The sequence below is a fragment of the Anguilla rostrata genome, chromosome 13 (genome assembly GCF_018555375.3).
Source record: "Anguilla rostrata isolate EN2019 chromosome 13, ASM1855537v3, whole genome shotgun sequence".
NCBI lineage: Eukaryota > Metazoa > Chordata > Actinopteri > Anguilliformes > Anguillidae > Anguilla > Anguilla rostrata.
In genome coordinates this window covers 6,928,626-6,948,990 of record NC_057945.1, presented here as the reverse complement: position 1 = coordinate 6,948,990, position 20,365 = coordinate 6,928,626, and the positions used below count along the sequence as shown (strand labels likewise).

General features: G+C 41.1%; 1 long non-coding RNA gene across 3 annotated transcripts in view; it reads right to left on the bottom strand.

The window, feature by feature from the left end:
* LOC135238099 (uncharacterized) overlaps nucleotides 1-2,529 on the bottom strand; it is a 55,901-nt gene extending 53,372 nt beyond the window's left edge. Inside the window, exon 1 of one of the 3 annotated variants that reach the window (XR_010325014.1) lies at nucleotides 2,426-2,529. This is a non-coding gene — a long non-coding RNA (uncharacterized LOC135238099). The remainder of the gene's footprint in view (nucleotides 1-2,425) is intronic. The other 2 variants (XR_010325012.1, XR_010325016.1) reach the window with 2 other exon arrangements.
* Nucleotides 2,530-20,365: the final 17,836 nt, after the last annotated feature.

Below are 20,365 nucleotides of genomic sequence, written 5' to 3'. Positions count from 1 at the left end.
CTCGTTCGGCACAGATCATCTCTTCCCAGGACATAGGGAACGTGAGGAAACAGAGGCCACGCCTCCCCGGGGATACATCCAATCAAATCACACATTTATAACTCCATAGGTCTGTGCCCCTGCCGTAAATAATATTTTGCATGGGCGATACACAATGAGCATTATATACTGGCATTAAAAAGCAGCATACATACTACCAACTAGGAAATTAATAAAATATCAGAAAAAAGCACATATTCATATTACAATAGTGAAGGCATTCAAACTAATTGATTCAAACCAACTACAGTGGAGTTGTAAAAGAAGCTGGTTCCATAGGAATAAATTAACTGTGGGTGTGATGGAGGTTTGCTTTCTTTATTGTCACGCAGATCGTCAGTTATTTCCCTTCAAAACAGTGCTTAGCGACACAGTCAACTGCTAATTTCGTTATGGCTGAATAGAAAGTGCATTCAGAGACACTCCGTTACGAGCTTCTCTGTGAATAAACCATTGTTTGTAATATAAAATCAAAGGTGAGACTGAAGAGTTTAATCTCTTATCTTTATATCCGCTTCAAAATATATTTTCCGCTTATATGCCAGTGACTCTTTGTTTCTTTGCTGTCAATTTTTGTTTAATACCACAATTTAAAACAAACAAACCAAAACAAACACTTGATCCAAGTTTCATTAATGTCATACATGCACTTGACATGCACTCACTAGAGAAACAACTGTTAAGCCATATTGTGGGGCGCTCTTATGCATTTTTTGCATCTAATTATACCCTAGTACATTTGTTTAAAAAACTGGCAGAACCTAGTACAGTAGTTTAGTACATTGGCAGGCCCTAGTACAGTATTTTAGTGCACTAGGAGGACCTAGTACAGTAATTTAAACTTTAGAACACTTCATAAACTGACAAGTTTTTTTTTAAATGTGCTCATTCATTCTCATAAACTCAAATTTTAATAATTTAATTTGCCAAAATCACATGTATGAATGGGAATTGTACTTATTGATAAAATCATGAGTGACAGTTGATTACTGTTTTTGTTCACCGATATGAACCAGCATTGGTGTACAATGCTAATTAACCCATTGAGCCAGGTTAACTGATAGGAGTAAAAACCTTGATGCTCCCTGGCCCTCCAGGAACAGAATTGCCCACCCCTGCTGATAACGGTTATTAGAGGAAGACCTAATAATCATAACATCGATATGGATCTTAGCATAAACACAATTAGCCATTAAATATGGATACTGCACTATAATAGAAACTTAGAAAGGGATTTTGGTTCTGGGTATAAAGTGTACAAATTTCTGAGAGATGGACATACCGCAGTTTTTTTTTTTTTCTCCTTTGACAGAAAAATAAGCAATTACCAAAATGAAAGACAGATGGTGAGTATTGAAAAAGCAACATGCTCGTTTATTTCAGATCTTTTCGGGCCCAGCAGAAGTGAATTGGGGGGTTGTGATTGAGTTTTTAAAAAAATATATGTTTTTAAAAGCCATTGTTAACCTGCATTGTAACCATTGCGTGTGCGTTGAGTGTTAATGTGTGGTACTGTTTGCCAGGACTTAAGTGATCAGACGGAGACATGGTGCAGCGTTACCTTCACTGCAGGCTACAAACAAAATGACCGATTTAGACTGACTGAATGGACTGTTTTTGTACTAGACGTTCCTGATGTCCTTAATAAAGTATCATTCCGTCTGTTGCGTAGCGTGCTCAGCATTTGAATTAATAATACAATAAGCCCCTGGGCCCCCGGAGAAATGCCAAGATGGTATTATTATTATAATGCATTATGTTTTTTGTCTGCGGTTACAGTGCTCCCACACTGCTGCGTCCATTACCGCCGCGCATCACTTGTTCTCCACAGACCAGCAGCAGCAGCAATTCAAGTTTACCCGAGTTTAGGTCACACTCCCGTTTAAACACAGCCCCGCTTCCACAGTCTCTGACCACTTAATCCCGCAGTGGTCGATATTTCATTACCACCATTTGCCATGCGATCCCCCGAACATGATCGCCACGTCTTCACGGCAAGCCAAAAAAATTGCCCTCTCAAAAATTGCGTAGTTGTAGGAGGTTGGAACAAACAGAAACGTTAAGTAAGTGCACCGTTTTTTCCCTACGTGATCATTAGTTTAATTGTGTTTGTGTCACCAGAAGAAAGACGGTGCCGGATCAATGGCTATTTGGGACTGGAGTGTACCTCTTCTAATTAATTTCTGAGCTGTTGCTCAATCCCCTTTCTTGTTCAATGCAAACTGATGACTGTGTGGATTCAACAATCAATGCACCCAAATTATAGATAATCGCATAGTAATTAATATCAGGGAACTTTCAAAGAAACACTTCACTGTGCATCTACACAAGCAACACAAGCAGAAAAAAAGTGTTAAAACCAAAGTGGTTAGCCTTTGAGCCTTACCTTGGCATATTACTTTCATCTTCGGGGAAGCAAAGGATTCTGGGTTGTAGGAAGTGCATGATCTCTTAGAGCCAAATGAGGCACTGGAGACCACTTTAAATAAGTGGTTACCCATAAAAATGGAATGCACTATGACTTTCATAAAACAAGGGTCATTGGAAGTGTGGTGTGATAGGCATAATCATAATACTACCAGTAATACCAGCATCTCTGGTCAGGGATATCTAATGTTACATGTGATTTAAAGTGCAACGGACATGATAATATTGAATTGCACAAATCAGAGGCCATTGTTTTGGTTATGAAAATTCAGCAAGCCAGGAAGGTGTGTGTCTGAATTGATTTGAACATTATTAATTTTTTCTAATTATGTGTTTATTTCCACCTAGCACATAAATGTACATTGTGCGATTTACAAGATTGTAGAGAATGTTATCATTGAATCAACATTTTTTACTATGTTTTAAAATGTTACAGTGCTATTAAGAGCTTTCTAAGAACACACCTTCAAACCAACGGGAAGCACAAGAAATACTTTAAAGAGATTTGGACCCAATGAGTACAGAAGAGTTTACTTGCCGTCCCCTCCAAAAGTATTGGAACAGCAAGGCCAATTCCTTTGTTTTTGCAATACATTCAATACATTTGGGGTTGAGATAAAAAGATGAACATGAGACAAGAATTTCAGCTTTTATTTCCTGGTATTTACACCTAGATGTGTTAAAGTACTTAGAACATAGCACCTTTTGGTATCAGACCACCCAATTTTTAGGTGAGCAAAAGTATTGGAACAGAGAGTATTTAAGTAAATGAAAGTAAATAACACTTAATATTTGGTAGCATATCCCTTGCTTGCAATAACTGCATCAAGCCTGTGACCCATTGACATCACCAAACTGTTGCATTCTTCTTTTGTGATGCTTTTCCAGGCTTTTACTGCAGCCTCTTTCAGTTGTTGTTTGTTTTGGGGGCTTTTTCCTTTCAATATCCTCTTCAGGAGGTGAAATGCATGCTCAAATGGGTTAAGGTCTGGTTATTGACTTGGCCAGTCTAAAACCTTCCACTTTTTCTCCCTAATGACATCCTTTGTTGTGTTGGCAGTGTGTTTTGAGTCATTGTCTTGCTGCATGATTAAGTTCCTCCCAATTAGTTTGGATGCATTTCTCCATAAGTTGGCAGACAGAATGTTTTTGTAGACTTCTGAATTCATCCTGCTGCTACCATCATGAGTTACATCATCAATAAAGATTAGTGAGCCCACTCCAGAAGCAGCCATGCAAGCCCAAGGCATGACACTTCCTCCACCGTGCTTCACAGATGAGCTTGTATGTTTTGGATCATGAGCAGATCCCTTCTTTCTCCACACTTTGGCCTTTCCATCACTTTGGTAATCTTGGTCTCATCAATCCATAAAACTTTGTTCCAGAACTTTTGTGGCTCATCTCTGTACTTCTTTGCAAATTGTAATCTAGCCTTCCAATTCTTACTACTGATGAGTGGTTTGCATCTTGTGGTATAGCCTCTATATTGCTGCTCTCTAAGTCTTCTTCGAACGGTTGATTGAGATATCTTCACCCCTGCCCTGTGGAGATTGTTTGTGATGTCACTGACTGATGTTTTGCGGTTTTTCTTCACAGCTCTCACAATTTTTCTGTCATCAACTGCTGTTGTTTTCCTTGGTCAACCTGTTCAATGTCTGTTGCTCAGTACGCCAGCGGTTTCTTTCTTTTTCAGGACATTCCAAGTTGTTGTACAAGCTATCCCCAATGCTTGTGCAATGGCTCTGGTCGATTTCCCCTCTTTTCTAAGTTTCAAAATGGCTTGCTTTTCTCCCAAAGACAGCTCTCTGGTCTTCAAGTTAGTTTAACTTTTATAACACAAATGCAATCTTCACAGGCAAAACCCAAGGCTAAAACCAAGAGTAGACATTCAGAACTATTTATTGTTTAACTAATCAATCTAACAGGACACATCTGGGCAACAAGAAACACCTGTCAGTCACATGTTCCAATAATTTTGCTCACCTAAAAATTGGGTTGTCTGATACAAAAGGTGATATGTTCTAAGTTGTTTAATAAATCTAGATAAAAATACCAGGAAATAAAAGCTGAAATTCGGATCTGTCATCTCATGTACATCTTTTGACCTCAAACTCAATTGTCTTCAGTGTATAGCAAAAATAAAGGAATTGACCTTGCTGTTCCAATACTTTTGGAGGGGACTGTATCTCTTCAACTCACAACAACCTTTCAAAAACCTTTATGTTGCTGGCAAGGTAATGATGTGCAGTTTTGAAAGTGTGCTGAAGGTATTTTTTGCCTTAACAGATAGTGGAAACAAACCACTTGTCTTTTATCATCTTTTAATTACAAAAAAATACATGTATTAATAATAATAAAATAAAAAAAACATTTTGGTTTTATTTTGTTTATGTAGGTTAAAAAGCCAAGATGCTAGTTCCAGTTTCTTGGACGGGCATGTTTCTGATTTTAATTAAAGTTCACAAATCTTTTTTTCCCTGGCTAGTTTTCACAGTAGTTTCAGCTTTCGTTTACGATAACGATCTTGTTACTGCAGCACCGCAATGACCCGAGCAAAACATCAATTAAGGTAGCTGTGTGGCCCCCCCTCTCTGATTAATAACACCCACAGATTCAAGAAACGCAGGGAAGTGTGGTGTAATAATAGAAGTCGGTTTTATTTACTTTCTAACATGACTTAAAGGACTTGGTATGAACTCTAAGACTCTTGCGAACTTGTATCATTGCACTGTAGAGAGCATTAACTGGACGCATCACCATTCTGCTGCGGTGCTTTGGCTGCAAAAGACCTTACGGCCATTGGGAAGATAGTGGGGAGGTCATAGAAGATAAGTGGCGGAGACCTGTTGTCAATAGAACATATTTATTCTAGCAATTACGCTACAGCAAGGCCTTAAATATTGTCCAAGGCCCCAGTCTCCCCCGCTGTTAAATTGTTTACACCCCTTCCTCCTGGCAGCCGATACCAGAGCTTTAAAACTCAGGCGAGCAGGTTCAGCAAGTTTTAGTGCACACTCTGCTGTGTACCCTTTAAATATCCCACTGCATGTTTATTGATGTATTTGTCCTTTTGTTCATTTTATCGTTCTATTATTATAACGGAGTATGTACGCTGTTGTTTACTTAGGTACACACTGAAAATATGTCTATTTTCTAAATTGAGTTTATTACAATTATTATTTTTTTAATGAGAGCTTGTGGCAAAGAATTCCAGTGTATTACTAATTGCTAGCAAAATGGTGAACAATTAAAATGTTGAATGAACTGCGCAAACTCAGATTTAAAAACAGCTCTGGGCTGTGCATCTTTAAAAGGAGTAAATAGAGTGAGGTATACAATACAACAAGGAAAAAATCACAAAGCCCACCAACATTGCATAAGAAGCCACAAAACAAGGAGTTCTTGTACTGTGCACAAGTGCATTCTCTGATACAGCACACTACGAGAACACAGTCCAGTCTTTTAGTGTGCTCTGATACAGCACACTACGAGAACACAATCCAGTCTTTTAGTGTGCTCTGATACAGCACACTACGAGAACACAGTCCAGTCTTTTAGTGTGCTCTGATACAGCACACTACGAGAACACAATCCAGTCTTTTAGTGTGCTCTGATACAGCACACTACGAGAACACAATCCAGTCTTTTAGTGTGCTCTGATACAGCACACTACGAGAACACAATCCAGTCTTTTAGTGTGCTCTGATACAGCACACTATAAGAACACAGTGCAGTCTTTTAGTGTGCTCTGATACAGCACACTAGAACACAGTCCAGCCTTTTAGTGTGCTCTGATACAGCACACTATAAGAACACAGTCTCATCTTTTAGAATGCTCTCTGATTCAGTGCAGTATATGGATGTCAGAGAGATGGTCACTCTGAAAGCTTGATGATATATCCCTTTGTCATAAACTCACAAAGTCCAGTTTAAAAGGAATAACCAGTTTGACTCAAGTGAACTGATCACTTTGTGCCTTTTTCTGTTCTCCACTGTTTGAATCACAGATTGGACACTGATTAACACAGAACTAGTTACTGCTTGACTATTGTTTAAAAGTCCTCCTTCACCAGCCTTTGATGATGTCACATGCACTTCTGCATAACCATGTTTGGCAAGCTTCTAATTAATTTTTAAAATAGTCTTTTCAGGTTCTCGTGTTTGCAGGTTTTATCAGTGTAGATGTGGTTAGCAGTGCACGTACATCCTCATTTTCCCAGACGAGGTCATTTATTTTTCATTGTGTTTGGTATTTCAAATATTTTAAAGCAGAGCCTGAGCCAGATTTTCCCTGTCCATGAGCCTCCATTCATTTTTTTTTCCAGGAGTCCTTGTGCAAGGTTTTAGTTTTTTTTTACAACAAGATGACAGGCAGCTTTTAGTTTTTCCTCAGAACTCTGAAACTTACTGCCGCAGAAAAGAGGCTTTTCAATAGCAAGTTAAAACAGTTTTAATGCATTTGAGCTCTGTTTTTTAAATCCCCTTTTTGTTCTATTGAAATTGGAATTAATGTGGCATTTTGGGGACAGCGTTAAATCTTTTGTGTATACGATATCCCCATTCTGTCTCGACTTTTATTTTAGGTCTATAAAACACTCTATTATGGATACAGAGGCACCATTATAAATATATCATTATTAGTATAGAGGCCATTGCATTCCTGAGAGTTATACTGATGTTCTCCACTTCTGAATGTGGATGATAGCATCTGCTAGGTCAGGCACAACTCAAGCCTTTCGGCTATCCTAGGTGAGATTGCGGAGTGGGGGGGGGTGGTTTGGGGCTGCTGGAGAGATAGTGATTGTTGACCCATTTGGCGCCTTTGGCAACCGCCTGTCAACTATGCCTAGAACCAGCCCTGTGCTGAACGACTGCATTGGAATGTGATGTAATGCACGCTATTGTTAATGTAATGCTATGCTATGTAATGCTTATGGGCTTGGAATAAAGTATGCGCTTACCTAGCCTTGAGGACTGTGTAAGGATTAAACCACAAATGGGTGCGCTGCAGTTAGACTGAACATGCCCTTGGTTTAAGACTACGAATGGAGGGTTCACTGGAGCGTTTGCAAAGCTGAATATGCACTGTTCTGTTTAAGCAGCTAGGTGAAGGTGCAGAAGTCCATTGGTTATACGTCGTACCTACGTACCGCTCAACAGGCAGCCCATCTTCTTCAGGCTGCATGGCTAACCTCTCTCTCTCTTTGTGTTTCTGGGAGCGCTTTTAATTTCTCACACGTAATGCAGGATACTGTTGACTGGAGCTTATGGAATTTCCCATAGTTTTCATGATTGAATTATTGTAGTTCCTCTAGAACAAGTTGCCACCCAGTTATCTTGAAGATGAAGGATTATATCAAATCCACCACACAATCACACTTTCAATTCAAGTTGCAATATCACTCATTCAGTTGCATCTTTCATTTTGCAGTGAGTCGTTATCATATTTCACCCCGGGTTATTGAGAAAATACTCAGTAAACAATATACTGAAATATATTTACTCAGTCCACCCCTGGGGGTTAGAGGAGGAGGCAAGGAGGGCCCCTTTGGGGGGGACAGGGAGGTGAGGTGACCAGTGGATGCCAAGTGGACTGTTTTGGCAGGAGTTTAGGGTTTGAAGAGCTATCTATTACATTTAGTATTATTTAAATCAACTATTAAAGCACTCTCTTTTGAACAATTTCCTGTCTCTCTTAGATTGACTTTGATTATGAAGTAAAACTCAAATCTATTTATTTATTATTGTGATTGATTAGATTAATATTTATTTGTTGCAGTTCTAATTCCGTGTGATTGGAAAACAACCATAGAAGTTTGACAGACCCTACAGCTTTCCTAGCCTGTAACACACAGATGCTCAGTTCTGTGTGGCTGAACTTTATAGCCCATAGTATTCACTGGAGCCAAGTTCAGGCACTATGGGCAAACAAACCTTTCCGATTTCTCTCTGTACCAGCTCCCCAGATCCTTTAGTTGCCAATCTCCTAAAACAGTTCATAAATGTGTTTAAACATAAGTTTCAGTTCATTTCAGATTCCACCATAAAGCTCACTGTCTGCCAATCATGGCCAGTACCAGCCAATCCAGTTCACTAATTACAGAACGTACACTACAGAACAGACGAGCTCATTGTAAAGACAATAATGGACTGAAGGATAATTAAAATCTGAGAAGATATAGCTTCGACAGAGAAATTAATGGACGTTTACCCATAATGGGGTTTATTTAAAGTTATCTTTTCAGTCATATCGTTCCCTTTGGCATTTTAATGAGATAACTTTTTTCTCTTTCCTGCCACTTCCTCATATCCCTAAAGGACGTTAAAAAATCTAATTCTGAAAGAAAATTAATTCAGCCTGCCTTTATCTACTGAAAATTAATTATACATGCGGTTAAATTAAACCATCCAGAAACATCTAAGAATGCAGTTAATACCAGTAGGTGTTTGACTGTTGGGTTGTCTCGTGTTGAATTAAGAGCAGTAGATGTTTGCCTGTTGGGTTGTTCTATGTTGGATTAAGAGCAGTAGATGTTTGCCTGTTGGGTTGTTCTATGTTGGATTAAGAGCAGTTGATGTTTGCCTGGTGGGTTGTTCTATGTTGGATTAAGAGCTGTAGATGTTTGCCTGGTGGGTTGTTTCATGTTAAATTAAGAGCAGTAGATGTTTGCCTTTTGGGACATTTCATGTTAAGAGCAGCAGATGTTTGCTTGTTGGGTTGTTTCATGTAGAATTAAGCGCAGTAGATCTTTGCCTGCTGTGTTGTTCCATTTTGGATGAAGAGCAGTAGATGTTATTGGGTTATTTCAAGTCAAAATTAAACACTCACCAGCTAGTAGTTGACTGAGAAAGGTCTTTAAGTTTACATTGTCCCCTGTTTAAAATCTAAGTTAGAGCATGTTTTATCTTGCATTGTGGAGGGATTTTTAAAGCTGACATTTGAAAGAGGTTCCCAGAAATCCAATTTTGTGGATTTGCTAATCATCATTTTGTTTTAAGTAACAAAAATAGTGTCAGAAAGCAACGAATCACAGCAAGCCTTCCCCAGAACAGTTTTCCTCAGACCATTTTACACCATTTCCCTAAGCCCCAGTAAGGGGCCTTAAGCTGGCAACCCCCGGGGTCATGTGAGCTGACTGCAGTCTGCTGAGTCCTTTATTTGCCAGGACGCTCCTGGGAGTTGGGTAACAAAGCTGGGCAGGGACATAGTTGGTCCATTTTGTCCCCGTAACCAGCTCCCTCCAAGACACCAGTCTTCTGACTGCCTGCCCCCTGTTTGAAGAAGCCACTTTAATAACATTACTTTTATGGCATTGCTTAAATGGCACGCAGATTACTTTACCCAACAGGCACAAATTAAACCGAATGAAGCCAGCCTTCTAAAAATTGTAACCAATAAAATGGTTTAGGTCAAAAACAAATTTTTATTTTTTAAATTGAGACAGTGCTAAAAATCTGGTAGATTGGTCTATAAAAACAAAGCCCAAAGCACAAACATCTTGTCTAGAGGTTCAAATTGACATCTACACCAGTAGGGATCGATTAAAAAAAAATGTTATATTTGATTTCATGGGGGAAAACCTGGAGTGTATGCTTTGAAGAGCCCACTAACACACCACCTAGCCTTAACTGTTCTCATCCCTCTGCCCCAAAAAAGGTGCCTCCTTTAGCTCTAATAGACTACTGGCTAATTATTCATCAAACAACACCTGTGTTGTACCAGTCTCATGCCTACTCACATGATTGGAGGACCAATCAAAAGCATGCATTGTAATTATGGTGCATTCGAATGGGCGACAAAGTCGTAAATACCAGTGGTAAACTTCGGCAAGTTCCAAGATACCAGAATGAACCATTTCTGACGTATCGCTGACCTGATGTTAACAGTTGCTGGACGATAGCAACTATGTACCAGGCTAATGGTAAATATATCCATTATATTATATGTCAGATTCATTTATTTATCTGACATAATGTATTTAAGCAGAGTTGCCAAGTTTTGTGAGGGCATGAGATTTATTCCATTTTTGGGTGGTTTATGTACTTTTTGTATGCAGCTAATGTCAAAACACAACAGAGTTCACGCCTGGCTTCCATTATTTACATTATTTATAACTTGCAGTGGGAAATCTAATCTTTACATGTCAGCGGACAAAAATATTGTTTACATGATAAACTTACCAGTTGCCAATGACCACCCAAACACTAACACCTGGAATATATGACTTGCTATTCATATGCAATTTTCTCTGACTTTACGAGTTGATGAGACTGACAGAATGCATCATCGGTCAACTAACGCATTGCACCTTTCCAGTAATTTACATCAATTACCAACTAAGCACAAATTATGATTGACAGCAATGTTCCCACACTGTCACATGCCACAGTCAGTGCATAGACCTGCAGTAGACACTTTTACAGTGTTCAGCAGGAATGTTTTTCTTTCTATCTAGGCAATGGGAAGTAGATCTACACATAAAAGTACAATTATATTACCTGCACAGACGTAACAATCAAAACAATTGAATACGTTACAGAGCTGTAGGCTTTTTTAAAAGATCTAAAATAGTAAAATGAATAAAAATTCTGGATTTAAACTTTGGTCATGGTCAGTTGTGTGGCAGTCTCCTCTGTCTTTCTTTGGCTGCACCCAGTGTGAACTTCTCAATAGCAAGAGACGCATCTTTTTCCATCAGTTGAGTTGGCTGAAACAGACAAGTATCATTTTGCCTTCAGCTCAATATTTTTATTTTCATTTTTATTTTTTTACTTCTGTCCCAGAATTCCCTGAGTATCAATGCAGTGCCTTGTTCATGTGACATTATTTTGGCTGAAAGAACTGTGGCTTTGTTTGGAGTGCTCGTTGTCAGTTTCCCAGCGAGTGGTTATTTCTTCATTTGACCGTGCTGGGTGCATTTTGAGCCATTGTTTGGTATTCAAAAGCCCCCTCAGCAGGACCAGCGCAGCAGTACTGGGTGTGGATGTCCGTCTCCAGGTCCATATCTGGAGTGTAAACGGAATACCAGCTGTCCCATCGTTCAGCATGGTTTTATAGTAAAGTCTGAACCCTGCTCCGTCGCCCGCCTCAGAAGTGCTGTGTAGCGCCTTTTTTTTTTTTTTTGTCTTGGACGATGCCTGAAATTTTTTTTTGCCTACTCTCGTGAATTTGTCAACTTTTGGGAAACTGCTGGCCCAGATGCCATTCACGTGTGCCAGCATGCAAGTTACATGAACTGCATTTTGGCATGAAACCTTTGAGGGTTTCATTGTATGGTTTTTGTACCTTGTATTATTTCAGTAAAATGTAAAAAAAAGTAAAAGTAGCTGTTTGATCCGCGACTGAGCTGTTATGCATTTCGTCAACAGGAATAGCTGCTATATCGGATGTAATTTATTCTATTTGTAGAACAAATAAAATGTGTAAAGAATAATTGTCTGCACCATCTGTTGTCTCATATGTGACAGACATGCAGTCAGCTGACTTCGACCCCTCATCATTTAATTTAATTTCTTATGTGTGTATTTAAAAATACATTCAATTCAGGATTTGTCACCTTTTTCAAGTGGAACTCTTACACTCAAAAATGTCTGTCTGTCAATTCATCTTTATTCCACTGACATAGCATTCCCCCTTGTTGTTTATTTCAGACCAAGCTTGATGTTTTTTTATGTTTTTTTTCTATTGTTGTTTTTTTGTGCTTTTATGGGATTGTTGCAAACTGAGCAAAATAAATAGACTCCTTATGTGTACTAGGAGGGTTCCCAGTCACTCAAAGATTTTTGTGTCTAACATTCGGTCTATGTCACATTCATTCTTTTCACTTTTTGTATCATATCAACTAATTTCTTTCATGAGGGTCAAAATTGATCACTAACTGTCTAGTTAGTTAGATGATTGTGAAAATCCAATGCCTACAGTGCCCCATGAGGATTTAGATGGTAATGCAAGTCAAAATCATTTTGGATCACGTGCACTAGAGTCCCTACACATAATACATCATGGTTTTTACTTCTGGTTTTGTGTAACTGTGGTGAGCTGTGTGGTTCTGCTAGCATAATTGGGGAACTGTGCGTAAATGTGGTTCTGCTAGCATAATTGGGGAGCTGTGTGTAACTGTGGTTCTGTTAGCATAATTGGGGAACTGTGCGTAACTGTGGTTCTGCTAGCATAATTGGGGAGCTGTGTGTAACTTTGGTTCTGTTAGCATAATTGGGGAACTGTGTGTAACTTTGGTTCTGTTAGCATAATTGGGGAACTGTGCATAACTGTGGTTCTGCTATCATAATTGGGGAGCTGTGCGTAACTGTGGTTCTGCTATCATAATTGGGGAGCTGTGCGTAACTGTGGTTCTGTTAGCATAATTGGGGAGCTGTGTATAACTGTGGTTCTGCTATCATAATTGGGGAGCTGTGCGTAACTGTGGTTCTGCTATCATAATTGGGGAGCTGTGTGTAACTGTGGTTCTGCTATCATAATTGGGGAGCTGTGCGTAACTGTGGTTCTGCTATCATAATTGGGGAGCTGTGCGTAACTGTGGTTCTGCTATCATAATTGGGGAGCTGTGTGTAACTGTGGTTCTGTTAGCATAATTGGGGAGCTGTGTGTAACTGTGGCTCTGCTATCATAATTGGGGAGCTGTGTGTAACTGTGGTTCTGTTAGCATAATTGGGGAGCTGTGTGTAACTGTGGTTCTGCTAGCATAATTGGGGAGCTGTGTGTAACTGTGGTTCTGCTAGCATAATTGGGGAGCTGTGTGTATCTGTGGTTCTGCTAGCATAATTGGGGAGCTGTGTGTAACTGTGGTTCTGTTAGCATAATTGGGGAGCTGTGTGTAACTGTGGTTCTGCTAGCATAACTGGGCAGCTGTGTGTAACTGTGATTCTGCTAGCATAACTAGGGAGCCGTGTGTAACTGTGGTTCTGCTAGCATAGCCACGCAGCAGTGGCTGCTGTGCTGGTGAGTTTTTGTGATCTCCTCGTTTCGCCTCGGTTCGTCCTTCACCTGAACTTGGCAGCACCTTGGTGTCAGCATTCTGAGGGGCCGGTGAATAAACTTTAATGGGGGATGAAACGGGAGCGATAAGGATTTATCCTGGAAGTCGGTGATAAATAATCCCCTAATGATGTCCGTGCGCCATTATTTATGTGGGCAGCAGCCGGACGCTGCCAGGGTGAATCAGACCTTGTGAGAACACACAAGGGCTCTGATTGGTCAGCACCCTCCAAGCAGAGGAATTGATGGCCTCCATGTGTGTCTGCTGGTAGGGGTGTGGTTTAAATCAGGATAAGGGGAGGCTCCAAAGTAAGGGTCGGTCTTAGTTCATACCAGACCTGGGTCAAATACTTATTTGTTTTGGATTCAAATACTTTTCTACGCTTTACTGATCATGCCTGGTGTATTGGAACCAATGAAATGCTCTTTGCAAAAAGTGCAAACCCCGCCTTCTGGTCATATTGGCAGGCTCAATTACACCAGGCAAAATCAATAGAGCACAGAAAAGTATTTGAATCCAAAAAAAAAATATATATATGCATTTGACCCAGGTCTGGTTCATTCAACCAATTATGGAAAGCCTGTGGTCACTTTTCTAGTAATGGGTAGAGAGTAAGACACCCCATACCTCTCAACATCTTTATGTAACCTTGACCAAACTGTGCATAATTTTGCCCGTATTAACTGACCTTGTTTAGCCTGCTTATATTAAAGAAAGCAGAGCAGACCTCGGTCAATGTGAAATTGAAACACAGCAGTGGTAAACCCATGAAAGTATTCATCACCAGGCATGTCTGAAGCTGAGAGAACCATCAGGTACACACTTACAGCCATTTTAATTCATTTAGTCCGGGAGTGTCCAGTCTTATCCAAAAAGGGCCAGTGTAGATTCCGGTTTTTGTTTTACCCCAGCGCTAGGACACCTGATTCTACCTATAAAGGTCTCGATTGAAGACCATGAAAAGAGCCCATAAAGAAGTAAAGCAGTTAATTAGTTGAATAATTGTAGTTATGCTGGACTAAAACAAAAACCTGCTCCCATTTTGGCCCTTTACGGACAAGACTGGATGCCCCCGATTTAGTCGGGTTAGCTCCTAATGGTTATGAAGTGCTTCTCACTGCCCTAGTTGAACCAGACAGTAGGTCAGGACTCTCATTTAGAGAAGGCAGCCATCCATTTAAGTGGCGGCAGCAGGTGGATAATAAGCCAAAGCATTTACTAGCTGTAGTGTGCAAATCAATAATATAAGCGTGCAGTAACCTCGAGGTGAAATGATGGAGGAGAGGTGAATTTCATTTTTTCATTTGCTTGAGCACAATATTAGAGAGGAACATTTTGTTTTTCTATATTTATGCATAAATAATTACATGGGAATTATTTGTGTGTGTGTGTGTGTGTCTGTGCGTGCATGCATATATGCACACGTGTGTTTGTATGCCTGTGTGCATGCATGTGTGCACACGTGTGTGTGTGTGTGTGCGCATGCCTGCTCATGTTTGTGCATGTGTGCGTAGGTGTGTGTTTGTATGTGTATGTGTGTGTGTGCATGCCTGCTCATGTTTGTGCGTGTGCGCGCAAGTGTGTGTTTGTACGTGTATGTGTGCATCTGTGTGTGCACGTGTGTGAGTGGGTGCATGCGCTCATGTTAACAGAAAGTCTGAACGGAATCAGACAGGACGTACAGATGAGAGGAGGGGATGAGTGGGCTGGGTAATAGCAGCAGGCCCAGCTGTGACGGATGTCCCGGGGAGGAGGTCAGCGTTAGGCCGGGATCCCAGCGTCCGTCACTGGGGCCGTCTCGCGCGCTCTCTCAGTTTGTCAGAGAGCCAGAGCTCTGCCCGGCCTTACCGAGCCCTTACGCCTGCAGCGGCGGAAGCGTTAGCACGTTGCTAAAAACGTCTGGCTCTAAATAAGCAGGTTCAATGCTGGGTCTGGGCCCGGGAAAGGCGAACGAACGCACGGCTAGCAGAAACGATTACGCGTCTACAGCGCTCTCTCAGATAGAGGCTTACAGGGTGAGGGAGGGGGATGGGGGGGGGCAGGGAGGGGGGGTTCAGCACAGATGCTGATCTGCAAAACTCAGCAGAAAATATAATATGGTGAAAAGAGGCTAACTGAGATAGCACACGCAACGTCAAAGATAAAATAACAAAAGCCTAGCTGACGAGGATAAATTCCCCGTCGTTATCATTTCACCTTAACTGGATTGCTGCATATTATCACCTGACCGAGTTTAAATAATATGTATAAACCTGCAGTTGAGCTAGGTCAGACACCTCTGTTGTGCTTTGCTTCAGAGGAAAAATCAGTTTAAAAAATGGTAAAATTGTCCTCTCAGGTCAACACAAACAGTTGTTTCACATGACATTCAGACGAAAAATCAGCTGTGGTATTGCAATAAACATTCAGGCGGTGAGCGGAGACCTGGTTCCTCGCTGCGGGCCGGAGGAGGATTCTGGGAGTTCTCAGCAGTTAGCAGCAGGGCTAATAAGGATTACACGCGCAGAAGCGGTGTTCCTGGCGCTTCTGCTTCGCGAGCTCTTCTCAGCGAAAGCCACGACGTCTTTATTACAAGCACTCCCACGCCAGATTACCGGTGCTCCCGACGTCGTGCACCAGCAGTCGCCGTCGTTTTCTCCCGCTCGGCCGCCGTCTCTGGCTCCGTGTCGATAACCGGTTAAAAAGATCAACTTCGGCGAGGGACACTTTCACTCAGAATCATACCCGCCATTGAAGTCCTACTGCCTTCCAGCTGGGGTGAAGAAGCACCCTTCATAATGTATGAAACTTGTGGAAATAGTGGGGACATTGAAGATAATTGAACTCTCATAAGCACAATAATGAACAGTCGGCTCCACGTCCCCAGCTCTTATCTCGCCGCATAATGTTCGCGCCTTTCTTAGCCAATGAAAGGTTTGACTTTGATTCCGGACCCTGCTTTAATTGAAGCCAAGGATGCCGAGTTCCTAAGCCAGCCGAGAAGTGGAGAGGGGGTGGAGATATTAAAAATGGCATTAAATTCTCTTCATTTAAATGCAAATGAAAACAACTGTGAAAGTCATTAGCATACTGCAAGCTGTTTGCTATTTCCAAAAGACGTCCTCGTTTTTGGCCGCCTTTTTGATGTTATCACAACCGCACACACACACACACACACTTGCTCGCTTACACACACACGTCCACACACACACACACACACACACATATATATATATATATAGGTATCTGTTGTTGAGATGTCTTAGCAAAGATTCACAGACTGCTTGTCCCCGCTCATGTTTATCGGACATCTCAGACATCAATCAGACCAAGAGCTGCTGGTGGTGCCTGAAGTATAATTACAGGCCCACTGTATTTATTTCGGTTCTATATAATGGGAGAGGGCCATAGTCAGGAAGTTTCTAATTAGCCTCAGAAATATATTTCCCTCATGAAAAATGACACTGTGAACACCGTGTGACTTTTTCGTCCTTAACAACAATTCTGATACTGAATTATTATTTAATTTCTAAATTCTTCCGGTGTGTATTTCAGAAAGTTGGCTGCGGTTAAGATGTCAAACGTGGCAGAAGAAATCAAAGGAACGATCGTAACTGCATTTCACCTTGTTTTTTCATCTTTTTAAATGCATGCACATTGTGCTCACAGGACCTACCTCTAAAATGCCACATTGAGTGGCCTCGTGGGGGGTGCCCTAACAGGAAAAATCTGAATTTCAAACTATTCAAAACAATTTTTTCAAAATGTTGAGTCAAAATGCAAAATTTTCACAAAAACGTGGGCTTTCATGTTTCCTCATTGTAGCTCTACACAATGGCTGCACTTTCTTTTGGCTCTATTGTGGTAATTAACAAGTTCTTGTTAATTGTGTGCAGCAGCCATAGTTATTACAATAGATCCGGTGAATGTTTAATGACCCAACATTTCGATATGTATGTGTTCTGAGATTTCGCCACAAATACCCATGGCTTGGGACACATTTCCTGAAGTAGGCATCAGCCTTCACAGGCCAGATTTTGCTGTGAAGAAGTAGAGGCGCTGTATAAAAGGATGGGGGTTAGGCTGCACTGTCCATTGCCAGTACTGAAAGAAAATTCATTTATTTTTGTCGTGAGAAGGGCAGCTTTCAGATCAGAAGAAAAATGTATGAGCAGTCAGGCAATTCTGAGCGCATGCATCCCAGGTAATTGTACCTGAATGCCTGCAGCCGTAGTCATGTACGCTGTGTAACTGAGCTGGGCTGTGCTTGGTTAGTACCTGAAGCTAAGCAGGACTGCGCTCAGTTAGTACTGAAGCTAAGCAGGGCTAGGTTAGTTAGTACTGAAGACAAGCAGAGTATGGCTTGGTTAGTAAATGGTAAATGGACTGCATTTATATAGCGCTTTTATCCAAAGCGCTTTACAATTGACACCTCTCATTCACCAGAGCAGTTAAGGGTTAGGCGTCTTGCTCAGGGACACTTCGACACACCCAGGGCGGGGATCGAACCGGCAACCCCCCGACTACCAGACAACCGCTCTTACCTCCTGAGCTATGTCGCCCCTAGTACCTGAAGTTAAGCAGGGCTGGGCTTGGTTAGTATTGAAGATAAGCAAGACTGGGTTTGGTTAATACTGAAGCTAAACAGGGCTGTGTTTGGAGGAAGACTTTTCATGTACAGCTTGGACAAGAAGACTGCAAGGCGCTCGACTGATCAGTGGGGGGTCACTATGGCCTATGGGGGCAGTTGGACTGGAGACAGACCAGTTTGACTTTGATACCTAAGCGTGGAGCCCATCTGTGGGGATATTATTGTCACATATGAACCTTACACAAACTAAATGAGATTGACAAATATTTTCCATAGCATACAAACAAAATAAATGGTTCGCAAATCAAAGTAATTGGTTCCCAATTATGGTTCTGCACTCACAATGAAATCTCTCCCGAACAGACAAATGTAATTTACGCATCACCTGGCACGTGGAATTGCTTGCATTCATTCAATTATTTTTATTTGTGAACCAATTACATTTGTCTGTTGTCTGATTTATGAGGCAATAATACCTCCATACCGATCCATGCACTTTACTCCAATTCAGCAGCAGCTTGCAGTGCAAACCTTACTCCAAGTGCAAAGACCAGGGATCCAGGTGCTGCAATTCCCCACAGGGGGAATGAATAGTGTGAAGTAGTCAGAAGTCAGACTCGAACGAACAACTTGTCAACTCCCCAACTGAACACTAAAGTAGTTGCACAAACAAGAACCACACTAATGAGCGTCAAACTGCATGAAACAAACAGCAAAGAGCCACAGTCCCTGTGAACAGCAAGCTTTTACAGCTCATCACTGGAGCAGCACTTTCTGTTTCCCACATCTAAAAATCCACCTTTTCAAACAAACCTCAATGTGGGCATTTAATTAAAAATTTTTATAAATAAAGATCAGAGCTGGGAGAAGAATCTTTCTTAGTTTCTGGTTTGAGTGCTGAGAGCAGATCTTACTGTAAACCAGGGCCCCAGACCAACGTTTTCTGCCATCATCCCAGAATCGTCCCAAGATACGATCTTTAACCACCCCGAACTGAACGTGGACCACCCCGAATTTAAAAAGTTGAAATGGGGGGTGGGCGATGTATAAAAAAGTGCTGGAATTTCTACATGGTGAAACCAAAATGCATAAGAGATACCCTGCTCTTTAAAGGATTACAGACCTCTGTCTCTTAACCCTTTAACCAGCAGGTTTTTTTCTAAGGTTTTTTTTTTTTTTTTCAAAATTATAATCATAATTTAGAATGACATTGCTTTCAATTACCAGTAGTGACTGTGACATCAGCATTAGAATGTTCAGTTGAGAACATTCTAATCACACATTTGTGATCTCACACCTTAAAGGTTTAATGAGATATGCTGTAAGAGACGGAATTATTATTAACCCTTCTCTCCCTCTGTCTCACGAGTCTTGAGACATGCACTTGATGGTTCAGCATTTATGACGGTTAACTCAGTATCTAATGGCGTTTGCTTGCCATGAGAAATGTACTTTTGGGAGTGGCTTTTTGCCTAGAGCCTGACAAAAGACTAAATCGTAAACTGTTAACAGAAAGAAGCACCCACCAGCCAAAGGGGGAACGTGTAGCAGAGGAGACGGGCGGAACCGGCAGCACACACTAAACACCGCGCACATGCCGTGACAGGGAGTTTGGCTTCACGGCCCTTATCTGTAATGGGATTGAACGAAACCACACCGAGTCACCTGCCTCCCTTCCCGCAGTAAATAAAGTGGCTGTATTTCCCTAAACGCTTCCCCGCTTAAACGCAGCGGGCTGCTCAGAGATGCGTCAAAGCCAATCTCTAATCGGGATTAGATCCATTTCAAACGGCTTTAACAGATCGCAGGCATCAGAATCGGGCTCTGGAGGGCCGCAGTTCTGGCTGGTTTTTTTTTTTTTTTTGTGTGCGTTTCAGGGCCAGTGATTCATTCAAGTCTTCGATTGCCTAAAGAACGCCTTGTTCTCAAGGCTTTAACTGTCTCCTGATTGAAAGGAAACCGCAAATACCTGCAACCCACCAGGACTCCATTTTGGCTCTCCTGGCATCGATTGTATACCAAAGATTCCATTTTACCAGGAGTAAAGATTAACAGTTCCTGTCACATGCAGTTCCCACCTCAATACCTTAAAACAGATGGGAATTCAATACCTGATTAATTCCTCCTGCAAATGCAATGTTCAGAAGCAACAGCACTCCCTAATCTGATCGCCAGTTTGATACAAAAATAATCTCTCATAATATCTAAAAATGAATCCCGTTCACCAACTGGGCTGTAAAAACAAAACATGTTAATGCTTAAAGTTTGCAAAGTGGAGAAAGATGTCTTTATATTGCCTTTTAAAATCGAACAGTTCAGTTCAGAATAGAGT